At 40.7% G+C, this 14,608-nt stretch overlaps 1 long non-coding RNA gene across 1 annotated transcript in view; it reads left to right on the top strand.

The window, feature by feature from the left end:
* Positions 1–12,552, top strand: part of LOC139562340 (uncharacterized) — an 86,303-nt gene extending 73,751 nt beyond the window's left edge. Inside the window, exon 3 of the long non-coding RNA XR_011672343.1 lies at positions 12,075–12,552. This is a non-coding gene — a long non-coding RNA (uncharacterized lncRNA). The remainder of the gene's footprint in view (positions 1–12,074) is intronic.
* The last annotated feature ends 2,056 nt before the right edge of the window (positions 12,553–14,608 follow it).

Consider the following 14,608-nt stretch of genomic DNA (forward strand, 5'->3'; position numbering starts at 1 on the left):
TTGCTTGTTTTGTTTCGATACAAATCTCACCAGATTGGGTCTGCTGGATGATTGAGATTACTCCCTAAGGACTTGCGGTCTAATTTCCTGATCCTGTGACTCTGTGATGAGGTTGACAGTGTGATAAGGGAGAGAAAAAACATCTTCAAAATGCTTTATTCTTGTCTTAGGAATTGGTATCAAAAATATTGGTAAAAATAATAATTTGTCATGCAGTCAAAGCTTGTCTGGATTTCCTGAATCAGAAATGAACTGAACTAAATTGTTGTTCTGATCTGTCCTCTTTCAAGATTGTGGTGAAAGTGACTACAGATGGTATATACAGTACGTAGATGCATGGAAGGGATAACATGTGGACCTCGGTGTGGACCTCAAAACCCCCTAAAACCGGCTGAAGAAATGGCGTTCAATACGGCCCTGTCTTGCACCACTTCTATCGTGAGACCTGAGTCCGAGCCAGGAACCTGTACACAGCATCCAGTCGAAGCTATCAAGTGCCTTTTCTCTCATGCCTTTTTCTCTTAGGAGTGCGACAGGAGTCCACGTGGAGTGAGCATGAAGAGAGATCCGTTCCAAAACTTCTCTCATGTTGCTGGTATACTGGTTGGCAAATGGACAAGACCTAATAGGCATTTTGATGGGGCTCAGGTGAGACATTAGTCTGTCTGGGAAAATCAGATTATTCCTTAGACATTGAAATTGGGACATTATCCTTTACCACTTTTCCATATGGACAGGAATATTGGAAATGTAATCAAAGCCTATTAGAACGTCGCACTTTGAACTGTGAAGCTATCTGAAGAAGACAGACTGAGTGCCGGGGAAGAAAGGGGTTGTTCAACTGTGCCCGTATACCTGAGAGTGGAATGTTGAGGACTGCCAGGGCTTTAAGAAACTGATGCCACCCAGGAGGTCTTCGGTCATCAGCGATCTTGTGGGATGCTGTCGTACTTTTAATCAAGTCCATCATATGAAAACCCCTGACAACATCCCCCTGAAAGATAAACTCTCCTTTGTCATTCCAAGTAACGGCCCCCTTTGAGTCTTTTATTTTGTTAATAATGTATCTAACATTTTTCCTGTTATGTGCTGGAACATGTGTCAACATGTCAGGCATAACATTATCTTCAACATGCATGTGATCTTCAACCGGTAAGATCTCCGGTCCAGGCATTACAGGGGCATGGCTCTCTCTATGCTCTTCATCCTTTAAGGGTTCCGGCAGGGAAAGCGATAAATGGTTGGTCTGTCTCTCACCTTGTTTTACCAAGACCAAATACCTTGCAAAAGGTTTGTGTATTTTTGGACCTTATCATAGGGATTCAATCCTTTTCTGTTCAAAATATCCTTCATGGCCGTATCCAAATCATTTCCCGCTGTTTGTCTGATATTTTCAGGACCATGTAATTGCTGTTTAAGTCTATCCAACTCTTGTTGAGGCACTAAGTACATTTTATTTGCCATCACACTCTGTTTAAACACCACGTCTGGCAGCAATAAGGCTGGTGATGAAGGGCACCGCTATACTTAGTAAAGGTAGAAGAAATACCACAAAACAGTCTGGGGGTTTTCTTTTCTTTTGAAGACTGGCCCTTTTATTGGAAAAGAGTTGGATCACAGTCTTTTGTCTCTTTAATTTTTTTAATTGGGTCAGCGTGAGTGGAATGCGGCCTTTGAAGATTCAAAGCAATCTCACATAGTGATAATATGAGATCTGAAGAACAATGACCAAAGATGGCCTTACGTTCTTTAGGGGTAGCCCCAACTAGGGATCTCAAGAGCGGTAGGTTTCTTTTTAAACGCAGAGACATATTTGTACTTTTTCGGAATGTAAAGTGTCGGCCACTCCCACGGAAACAATCCTGTTTGGAGCCTCAGGTGTTCTGGAGTATTTGATTTTAAATCCACGATTAAATAAGAAAATGGTGCTTTGGTAGCGTCCTCATAGCTTTCCATGAAGTAGGATTTCCTTCCAGAGTACATCTGCCGAGCTAGAATGTTTATTTGTAGTTTGTCTCTAGGGTTTTTGAACAAAACCAAGTAATTGGCGTTCAAACTAATGGTACAGCTATTTTCACCTTGGTGAAACACATTTTGTACCAAGTAAAGCAGGGACATGTTTCGATGATGAGTACATTGTCGTGCTATTTCAGGATGTTCACTACCGGCAAAAACCATATCATCCAAAACCAGCAGATTGTTTTTACGAGGTAAAAGTTCATCAGACAGGGATGCGGGTATTCCTTCAACAAACTTGATTTTTATTTTCTTCAACTCATCATACAAAGGTTGATAACATGAATAACACCCCACAATATTGTCAGGTTTCTGAGATAATACATGTTTCGTAAAAAGTATTTTAGAGAATTCTGAACAAGTTTTACCGCTATTGGATGGGCCTGCAATTAAGGCCAAAAATGGTAGTTGCCACCTGGGATCAAAACCTTCTACAGCAGCCATTATATCTTAAGGGTTAAGACACACAGGGCTTGTGACATAAGTATAAGAAATCATTTCGATACATTTCTTCTGGTTTTGTTGACCTCTATTCTGTCAGGGTCAAGGCGTATGCCTTCTTTGTCATGATAGTCCTGAATGTATCTGTCTTTACTCTCTTGATCTGTGACTGATGCAGGATACCCTGAAGCCATTTGCTTGCATCTCAAGAAGGTCTTGATGTACTCTTTAAAAAGAGTGTCTGATTTTTGCATGAGACAATCTAGTTTCCTTCTTTGGCCACCTCCGCCTAGGGGTTGGCGGACTATTTACAACAAGTTCTAAGGTCCTATCAGCTATGATGGATAAATTAGATTGAACTAGACATTCCAGCAGCGCTATAAATTGTTCAAGATCTGCTTCGCCATTAGGTAAAACAAGAGATGCTGTGTTTTGCATACTATCCCCACATATTTCAAGCTGTAAGACATCACGAGGTAGCCCTCTCTAAAAGTTCTAGCGTATCCAAAATCATCACATAAAAAACTGCATAATCAAGGCTCTAACTCATACGTGTGAAATAAAAAAAACTGACGAATCTCTGTATGTTAAATTTATTGCGGTACAAAACACGGACACTTCTATCAAGACCGTCCCCCATCTGATTTATTACACAATTTTCCAATTAATCAAAATCACTGTGTGGTTGTTCATTGTCTTCATAGCCTGTCGGGGTTGTAGGTGCCATGTGGATGTGTGTGGGGGGTGGTGTTGAAGGAGGGGGGCTCTCATTAATTTGACTAATTAAGGAGATCAGTTGTGGGGGGCCCTGTGATAATGGGTGATCATGTGTATGAGTTATAGGAGGTGGGGGGTGTTGTGTGAGGGGTGTTGTTGAAGGAGGGGGGGCTCTCATTAATTTGGTTAATTAAGGAGATCGGTTCTGGCAGTATTCTAGAAGTATCCATGATACATACGGCTTTCATCGTTTGTTTGGGCGTTTTTTAATCAGATTGGTGGCATGGTTTTATACCAGAAGGATAGATCTTGATTGTACTGATGTCTTAGTAAAGCAACCGTACGTGTGTGTAGCTGGACCTCTCTGGCTTTTAGAGCCCTGTAAAAGGCTGTGAGAAACCTATCTTGAAGTTCTATATCATGATCAGTGTCCTCATTGATGCTGTCTTCAATGAGTATTGGCTCTACCTCAGAATTGATTGTATCAAGCTGTTGAGCCACATCATACATCAACACATCATCCTCATCATAGCTCAACTCTTCACCAGCACCATCATTGACGTTAACAGCATTGAATGTATCAACCGGTTTAGATGTTTTACTCTGTATGGCATCAGCGTCCTCTTCCTCCTCTTCCTCTTGGTGTATTGGGTCTTCTATGTGTGTATAGGCCTGGGAGGAGTCTGAAAGAAGAATATATACAAAATACTGTATTAAAAATAAAAAATATATATACATATTAAATAACCAATAATATTAATAAAAGAGAAAAAGCTTCTTTTTTTTTAAACAGTACATTTAAAATATAAGAACACATCACCTAAGTCCTTGTTTCTGTATCTCACTGTTAAGCCATGGTTTTTAGTTCAATTACCTTTTAGTTGTTTGATGGCTGGTTTTCTGAGTAATCCTAGATGTTTCCTATCCCGATGTCCTCTTGATGTATAGACTCTGCATGATTCGTATAGGTATCATCGGAGTCTGAAAAGAAAAAACATTATTTGAAATTGTTTTAACATATTATTTCCAAAAAATTATAACTGTAATAAAAACTGGTCACACCGTATCCATAGAGAGCATGCTCTTGAATCCAATCGTTTTCAGACCAGTCGGCCTTCTCGGGCAGAGGTGATGCAGTTCTGTGTATTTGAACTACAGTTTATTGGAGCCGTGCAGGATATGTTGTAGGCGCAGGATTATTCACCGAATGGCTGGGGCTGCTTGGAGGTGTGTATATGTATGACAAATCTTTGATTCTTGGGGTGTTTTGAGTTTTGTCAAAGCCGACCGTACAGAATGGTAGAATATTGTCGTTTTCATTACCCTCGAAGTCATTCAATGGTAAAGCCCATAATGCCTCGGGTATTCTTGTCTGGGGGCTGTCAGCTGTAAACACAAGATTAGGTTTTTAAAATAGTGTACACATTTTGTTTAATGCTTAATGTATAAAGATTATTACGTATTTAATTTTTTGTCTTACGTCAAAAATATCTTGAGGGCATAGGACTGAGTAAAGGTACACCGGCGGTCTGATGGTCCTCAAAATCATCGTCTTCTATAATTGTAACTTCTGATGGTTGATGATCCAAATAATATTAAAATATATTTATTCAAAATACATACATTTTTACTTTAAAATACATTAAATTGACATAAAAACAACATATAGTAACAATATGAATTACCTGAAAATTGGATGTCTTCCAGTTTTAAAATATCTGAAAAATCCATATATATAACAACTGTTAAATATTTGAAGAAACCTTATGAGAGCGAGAGAGAGCGAGAGAGAGAGAGAGAATGGGTTTGCAGGTGGTAAATATGATCAAATATATTTACCTATGGTATTATTATGCTAACATTTTAGCTACATTCAACAAGCAACATCTAAAATGAAAAAGTTATGTAATGTTTGGTCATGTAACTGAACATCCACTAGGTGGTGCCATTGGTCCACTCTTGAGTTTAGCTTAGCTATGAGTGTGTTCATAGAACACATGCAAATTAAAGTTTTAATGGTCACATACACAGTGTTAGCGGATGTTAATTTTATAGCTTATAGTTCCAACAGCGCAATAATATCTAACAAGTAATATCTACCAATTCCCCAAAACTACCTAATATACACACACACACAATCTAACAAGTAATCTAACAATTCCTCACAAACTACATAACACACACACACAAATCTAAAAAGGCTGAATGAGAATATGAACGGTGGCCGAGCGGCATAGGCATGGTGCAATAGATGGTATAAAATACAGTATATACATGAGATGTGAGTAATGTAAGATATGTAAACATTATTAAAGTGTCATTGTTTAAAGTGACTAGTGATCCATTTATTAAAGTGTCCTGTGATTGGATCTCAGTGTTGGCAACGGCCTCTGAGTTAGTGGGGGGCTATTTAACCGCCTGATAAATAAGTTTTATCCTAAACAATTTGGGATAAACCCCCATGTAGACCCTAGTCCATTCTCGTTTAACAAATAAATATAAAACATGTATTATTCAATATATATATATATATATATATGGTTATATAATACCGTATTAATATACAATATATTCATATTTATAAACAGGCATATTTAGATATAAAAAGCATTCATTATATTGTAATTTTCAACTCACCGTCAAAAATCTCCATGGGGGGATAAAGGATTCCATGGGGGGTGACAGAGGTCATTCACTCCCCCGGATGCTACAGATCCTTGTCAACATACACACACACACACACAGACACACACGGAGAGAGAGACCGAGATAGCCTGATATTTCATTCAATGATTTAAAGAAAAATCTTTAGTACCTAAATGCATACATATTACATGTTATTTTTGAACAATCCTACATATACATGTTTTATAAGTAATTCCTTTCTTAGAGAAGAAGGGCTTGTGAATTATCTATTGTAAACCAACACTACCATCCGTCTCTAAATCCCCATCGTCAAGACATGACCGGTTCAGACACTGTCTCTTCCCCCCTTGATCTCCAGCGCCTTCCAGGTTTCGTATGTTTTCTTTTCCATCATAGATCAACGTTCTTGCCTGTAGGCCCATGTTCTGTCTTGAAGACAGAAGCGCCCATCGACGCAAATGTTCACGATGTTGTAAAAGAGTTTCCACATGTTTCATCATTTCAAGGACTTCAAAGTAATCTCCCCACCTAAAGCTAAAGACGGGCACAAAATAGTTGACCTCTGTGTAGGCTTTTGAAAATACATACGAACTGATTTGGTGGCATTTAAACTATTGAATTCGGCACAACCTAAAATTGTCACTTTGGAGTCTGGACTATATCCCACTGAAGAGATTATTATGGCTTTCAAATCATCTCGCCCACAGACATCCTCTTCCAATGCGTACACAGGCAGGGATGTTCCACTGAGGGCCTGTTCGATCTGACATAGAGCAAGTCATATCTTAAGCCATTCTCTCATCTGCAAAGCCGGGGAGAAAAGCTCCCTGTTTTTGGTTGAAAAAGGGTGTTGAGGTTTGTGAAAATCTTAACTGTTGAATCGTCCGGTTGAAAAATGTAACCCATCACTGATATCCACCACACCATTAAAACAATCAGGGGCCTCACAAAGAATGGCTTCGATGGTTTTGTCATTGTGTTCATGACACGAAGGACACAATACAACGATAATTGGTCTAGGAGACACGTTTTGTTTATTTCCTCTTTAGAGTCGTCTGTGGTTTATCTCTACAGGTTTCTTGTCGCTCGTAGTGTTCACAGCTCTTTACTTATACTGACCAATACCTACCCCCCCGGATATTACTGTTTCATATACAAGATCACTAAACAGCAGAGACATAAGCTCACTACAACATTACCCTACTCTTTCAAATGTTAAAACACATTCCACAGTTCAACAAGGTCACTACACATCAATCACCAGGACAGCTTTATTGCAAACACATGCTTTACCCTAAACAGATGCACTATCAGGTCACATAAACACTCACTCGATAGAGTGAGAACATCAGGACCGGGTGTACATAAATGGGCGTAACCACGTGACACATCAAAATAGGTCATCAATCACTTTTTGACACAAACCGTCTATTGTATTCTCTCTTCCGTCATCTTGAGATTACGTTTCATGAACCACATGACTTCTTCCTCCGTTGACTGATAGGTTTCGTTTTCATCCTCCTTTATTCCCATTATAACGCTATTATTTTTCAAACTTTTGCCCATAATTTGGCTTTCATTGTTTTATTATCATACCGTAGCCTCTCTGTAGTGTATTTTAGGGAGTCCACGGTAGTTTTCAATATCTTATTTTACGCTCGTATTTCTTCAATTTTATTACTGTAATCCATTCCTGTTTTTAAGACCTCAACCTCCCCCAGTAGCCCAGGTAATATAACCAGTTTTCTAACTGTTCGCTCATACTTGTAAGCAATGCTCTATCTTCTGGAGACAGAGTTATAAAAACGTCCCCCTCCGATGTTACATTTTGAATTTTAGACGGCGGCTTCCCTTCAGTTTCGCCCCATCAGAACTCGAGGAAAGGTCTGCTCTTGTTCGCTTCGATGTATCCGTTTCTTTTTCGAGCATATCAAAATGCAATCAATAAATTAGTTCCAGATTCTCTATATTATCCAGAATGTTTGTTTCGTAGTTATCAGCTAATCCTCAATTTTTGTGATTCATTTATGGGACAAGCTGTGCCTACCACGCTGCCACCTGCAACGTCATCACGACCCACTTTTGGTCTATCCAAACCAGGTTCAATGTTAGCTAGCTAACATTAGGCTCTAACTAGCCAACCAAACGTTAGCTAACAAGCCAGCCAGCTAACTTTAGCTAGTTAAACAACAAATAATAAAGTGATACACTTAACGTAACATTAGCTAGCTAGGTAACAGTACACTTTAGCTTGAAATGAAACCACTTTCTGTCAAAATTATAAACGTTTAATATCTGAAAATGTAGCTAGCTAACACTGGACTAGCCTACCTGTATACATCATCATGCATGGTGGATGTGTCTCCCTGTCACGGATGTTTGAATATATAATCCGGTGACAGGTGTTTTCTCCATCTCTTTAGCTATCATAATCTAATTCCACTGATTTCAAAACTTGATCCTCCAAAAAGTGGAGAGCAACACTTATGCACCTCCACTACATGATACCTTCTTTTAAAAGCCACGTTCGACAGGATTACCAACACAGACTGACCCACTCAAATAGACAGAAGCCTTCAATATGGCAGACCAATCCGAACTCCTCTCTCGGCATGTCCAGCCCACTCATTGCCTCAGCCAATCAGGGCTAGGGGAAGGTTGCTGACTTTTTCCAACAAGGCTTGTAATTTAACAATTGTATTCGTATTTACAGATAGCATACAAGTTTGTTATTAAGGCACATGAAAGTTCACATGTTCCAGAAGGCATTTCTGCCAAAAAGCGCATTTTGATTTAAACAATATGAAAAATGTTTAAATGGCTCTCCTGTGAAATAGTGACTTGCGACATACGCCTAGTTTCCTGAAAGGGGTCACATATTTGAACACAACAATCAACTTTGCTTGTCTAAAACAACTGCTTTATTGTTTTTTTCAACCATGGTCTTCTTGAGCCGTCGTGCTGGATAAATGGCAGTTGGTGTTTGACATTTTTTTGAGTAATAGAAACCTAAAGGTTCTATCTCCAGAGGTTGGGACTTTTTTCTAACAAGGGTTCTTACATTCTATTCTGACCAAAGAACCAAAAGGTTCTATATAGAACCGCAAGTGTACTGTAGGCCGATACTAGCCTGCATCTCCTTTTTCTGCTCCCTTTCATCCATTTTTTGTCAATTCAGTCAATTCAGGAAGTGATTTGAATTGAAAATTCTGAAATGTAAAGTCTTTTGAAAAAAAGAACTTCTACTTTTCAGTTTATTGAGAAGTCATCAAAAATAAATGCTCTTTTTTAAATTATTGGATTGCAATTTTAGTTTACTTCCTGAATGGACTGCCTTCAATTCAAATTGAGCCCAACCCTGATTAGCCTAATTAAGTAATTATGGTAAAAAAATAAGAAATATTTGTGTTCTACTTCAACCACACCCATTGCTGACAGGTGTATAAAATCGAGCCCACGGCCATTCAATCTCCATAGCCAAAACATTGGCAGTAGAATGGCCTTACTGAAGAGTGCAGTGACAACGTGGCCCCGTCATAGGAGCCACCTTTCTAACAAGTCAGTTCGTTAAACTTCTATCCTGCTAGAGCTGCCCCGGTCAACAGTAAGTGCTGTTATTGTGAAGTGGAAACGTCTAGGAGCAACGACAGCTCAGCTGTGAAGTGGTAGGCCACACAAGCTCACAGAACGTGTGTAGCGTGTAAAAATTGGCTGTCCTCAGTTGCAACACTCACTACCGAGTTCCAAACTGCCTCTGGAAGCAACGTCAGCACAATAGCTGTTTGTCGGAAGCTTCATGAAATGGGTTTACATGGCCGAGCAGCCACACACAAGCCAAAGATCACCATTCGCAATGCCAAGCATCAGTTGGAGTGGTGTAAAGCTCGCCACCATTGGACTCTGGAGCAATGGAAACACGTTCTCTGGAGTGATGAATCACGTCTGGTAGTCCAACGGATGAATCTGGGTTTGGCGGATGCCAGGAGAACTCCACCTGCCCTAATGCATAGTGCCAACTGTAAAGTTTGTTGAAGGAGGATTAATGGTCTGGGGCTGTTTTTCATGGTTCAGGCCCCTTAGTTCCAGTGAAGGGAAATCTACAGCATACAATAACATTCTAGACGATTCTGTGCTTCCAACTTCGAGGCAACAGTTTGGGGAAGGCGCTTTCCTGTTTCAGCATGACAAAGCCCCCGTGCACAAAGCGAGGTCCATACAGAAATGGCTTGTCGAGATCGGTGTGGAAGAACTTGACTGACCTTCACAGAGCCCGGACCTCAACCCCATCGAACACCTTTGGGATGAATTGGAACGCCGACTGCAAGCCAGGCCTAATCGCCCAACATCACTGCCTGACCTCACTAATGCTCTTTTGGCTGAATGGAAGCAAGTCCCCGCAGCAATGTTCCAACATCTAGTGGAAGCCTTTCCAGAAGAGTGGAGGCTGTTATAGCAGCAAAGGGAGGACCAACTCCATATTAATGCCCATGAGTTTGGAATGAGATGTTCGAGCAGGTGTCCACATGTTTTTGTTCATGTATTGTTATTAAGAGATAATTATTTACAACACCAATTTTAAATTGTTTAAACGCTAACATAAATTGTTTTCAGGTAACCTATGTGATTGGGTCTATGTATATGAAGGGACACTATTGTTATGAATATGTGACTCAGGTCTGGTCTCTAACCCACAATGATGTTGTCTGATATGTATGAATTGTAGGCCTAATATCTTTCATGCTAATATAAAATATTATAACATTTAAAAAAGTTGTAAAAGTCTAACTTTTTACCCACCGTGGTTGATCTGATGCTTTTCACTGGCTCCGCCTCTTCCTTTTTATTCTGCAGCAGCTGCAGCAGAACAATCTGGAGATGGCAGAGTCCAGTGTCGTGACTTTACTTTCATTAATCTGATGACTGTTATTTATTGAATCAACCAAATATGTTTAATTGTTACCCGATTAAATGAATCATGTAACAATTAACTCATTAGGAATTTGGGGCACCACGAGAGCGGTTGTTTAAAGAGTTACCATCTCCCAAATTAAATTCTAAAGGTCTTTACCTATCACATCCATTTAACAGTTAACATATTAATCATAACCTCTTATCATAGCATTCTGAGCAGTTGTAACCTTTTGGATCTGCAAAAACCCCAGCCTTAATCATGATTCAGTAGTAAATGAATTGGTTAAATTATTTAATTACTAGCTAACTAAATAATAACACAGAATAAACATACACACTTTAATACATGAGAAAAAGGTCCCTAACTGACTGACAACATATGACGGCTTGTTACACAGAAAATGAATTGGAGGGGGGGGGACACTTATTGTTGTTTCATTTCATAACTATTCTCACAGTAATCAAAAGCTTTGCACACGAACTGCCGCCCATTTGATGTAAGAAATCAATGTATTTAACGTTACGTGTGAATGCCTTTGTTCGCCATTTATCTCTGTCGGAACCAGCCCTCCTTAGGAAGGTCGTTGGCCTACAGCAGCAAGCTTATATGGCTCTAATACTCCGAAAGGGGTCTCCCCTTTTCCGTCTTCTATGTTTGTTCACTCTGGAAGATAGCTAGCCAGCCGTGTCGACGGTTCCCATTGGTGATGAGCGTAGTAGGATATGGTGATTTGAGAAGAATAGTACAGTAAGATGATTTAGGAATAGTAGGATGGCCCCACTTAGATTCGCTTTTCTAGATATTTGAACAGCTGATCAGCCGTACCAGTGATTGTCCAAGAGGGGAGTTTTCTCCTCTCTCCACCTCGTGTTGATAGTCAGAGTATGAACCACTTTACATGCAGAGCTGCAGCCTGGCAATGTTCTGGTCTAGTCTGGGAGGTGAGTTGATTTTCTTCACCTCGTGTTGAGGTTCAAAGTTCCAACCAACCATTTCAAACGTGTAGCTACGCTCCACGCTTTTCTGGTCAAATGTTAAATCTCAATACCAATCCTTTTATGCACTCTGGCCGAGTGCACTCTGGCACTCTGGCCGAACTCCTGATGGAGTTGCAGGACTCTTGAGATCTTGGTTTTGAAGACACCAGGGCGGCCTCTGAGGCTGGGCTTCCCTGGCTAACCTCCCCAGTGCTGGTGGTGATGCATGCTTTCTACACAGCTGACCAACACCTTGGGGTAATTGTGCAATTCCTTTATTGTCCAGTCAAACTGCACTGCAGACAACACCATTGGGAATTTGTCCACGTATATGATGTCAGCATCTTCCTGATTTTCCTTTTCAGGGTTTCCTGAGTCACACGGGTGGGGATGACCTCCAAAGCCTGGAGGTGCCCTCCACAGGGTCCTGCTCATGGCTGTAAGGAGAAGAGGGCTGGGAGGTCAGGAGCTCATGGCTGGAGGTAGAGGGCTGGAAGATCTCCTCGTTGCTGGAGGTAGAGGGTTGAAGGATCTCCTCAGGGCTGGAGATGGAAGGGCCCTCACTTGGGCTGTCACCACTCTTCACCTCTATACACAGAGTGAAGGTCATCTAAGGCATGTTTCAGTCGCTCCAGAGAGCTCTGATCTTTTTTTTTACAGAAAAAAAGGAAATGTTAGGGTCATTATGTAGATAAAACTCACCAAAATTGGGGGAAATAACCAACATGTTATTTAATGTACATATTGCCACTTGTGTTTTTAAGAAGGTTTTATTGTTTATGTACTATATACAGTGACTTCAGAAAGTATTCACACCCTTTGACCATTCACATTTTGTTGTGTTGTGACCTGAGATTTTTGGTCACTGGTCTACACACAATACCCCATAATGTTAAAGTGGAATTGTGTTTTTCTAAATTTGTACAAATAAATACAAAATGAAAAGTTGGAGTCAATAAGTATTCAACCCCTTTGTTATGGCAAGCCTAAATAAGTTCAGGAGCACACATTTTCTTAACAAGTCACATAATAAGGTGCATGGACTCCATGTGCAATAATAGTGTTTAACATGATTTTTGAATGACTACCTCATCTTTGTACTCCACAAATACAATGATCTGCAAGGTCCCTCAGTCGAGCAGTAAATTTCAAACACAGGTTCAACCACAGAGGTTTTTCAATGCCTCGCAAAGAAGGTCACCTATTGGTAGATGGGTAAAAATAAGTAAATTGGGGACAATCCAATACAACACATTACTGAGTACCACTCTCCATATTTTCAAGTATAGTGGTGGCTGGATCATGTTATGGGTATGCTTGTAATCGTTAAGCACTGGGGAGGCTTTCAGGATAAAAAAAAATTATGGAATGGAGCTAAGCACAGGCAATATTGTCACGATCGTCGTATTGAGACCAAGGAGCAGCGTGATATGAATACATACTCTTTAATTAAACGAAGAAACACTAAACAAACTAACGTGACGCTATAAACAACGAGTGCTGAAACAGGCAACTGCACATAGACAATAACCCACAAAACCAAAATGGAAAAATGGCAACCTAAATAGGATCCCCAATCAGAGACAACGATAAACAGCTGTCTCTGATTGGGAACCAATTCAGGCCACCATAGACCAACATTTACCTAGACAATACCAAAACCCCATAGATATATAGTGAACCCCATATAGATACATAAGTGAATCCAAGATGGCGTAGCAGTCGGACGTGTGTTTGTATTGTCCTGTATTGTCCTGTCGCGTGTAAATAGTAAATAGTAAATAGTCTTCGTATTTTTCGTATACATTTCGTATATATTTTAATTTCACTTTCCATCTAGGAACTGAATATACATTCCTACATTCCGCCTCACCCAATGTGGTACGGACCTGCTATTTTTTTATACTTTAGAACCGTAACCCCAATCAGAAGCTAGCCAGATAACTAGCTACTAGCTAGTAGTCAGTTAGCCACTGCTGCGGTCTTCACCCTCAACTCGGACACAGCCAGCTTCAATACCGGGCCAATACCTGCCAGTCTGCAAGCGCGATATCAACCCAGAGCATATAGGACTGCTTTTTCTCTACCACATCACCGGATTCCTGACGCAAGCTCTGGACAATTACACCGTATCATCACAGCTAGCTAGCTGCAACCGAGTGGCTACTACTGGCTAACACCTCTGTCCCGAAGCAAGCACCAGTTAGCCTTGAGCTAGCCTCGAGCTAGGCCCATCTGCCGGCTAGCTGAAGAGGTCTACCAGCGAATTCTTGGGCTACAATACCAGCTACAAGCTAATTTAGCAATTTTTTTTGCCGCTGCTAATAGCTTTTACCTTCTGCACAGACACCAGCCCTGTTATTAGCCTGGATATTACTCACCAATTTACCAGCATCGGACTGTCTCTCGACAACAACGCCGGATTCCTGCCGTAATCCCTGAGCCACTGCTTCTGATCCTCACAGCTAGCTTGCGGCTAGCGCAGCTAGCGCCACTGCCACGAAGCTAGCACCAGTTAGCAAACACAATTCTACAATTCACAACCTCTCTTTCGCCATCGCCATCTGGCTTGGATTCTCTGTCGACACAACCACGTCTGAGCAGACCCCCTCCGTCTGAGCAGACCACCCCCCGGGCTACTAACTTTAAACGCCGCGTGCTAGCTTAGTGGAGGCCTCCTCTGCTCCATCTACGGCTGCCCCCTGGACACTATGATCACTTGGCTACATAGCTGATGCATGCTTGACTGTCCATTAATTCACGGTACTCCATTCTGTTTATTTGTGTTTTATCTGTCGGCTCTGTGCTTTAACTCAGGATCTGTGTGTAGTTAATCCGACCCTCTCTGCCTAGTCGTCGCCATTTTTACCTGTTGTTGCTGTGTTAGACTAGCACCCTG

The sequence above is a fragment of the Salvelinus alpinus genome, chromosome 32 (genome assembly GCF_045679555.1).
Source record: "Salvelinus alpinus chromosome 32, SLU_Salpinus.1, whole genome shotgun sequence".
In the NCBI taxonomy this organism is placed as follows: Eukaryota; Metazoa; Chordata; class Actinopteri; order Salmoniformes; family Salmonidae; genus Salvelinus; species Salvelinus alpinus.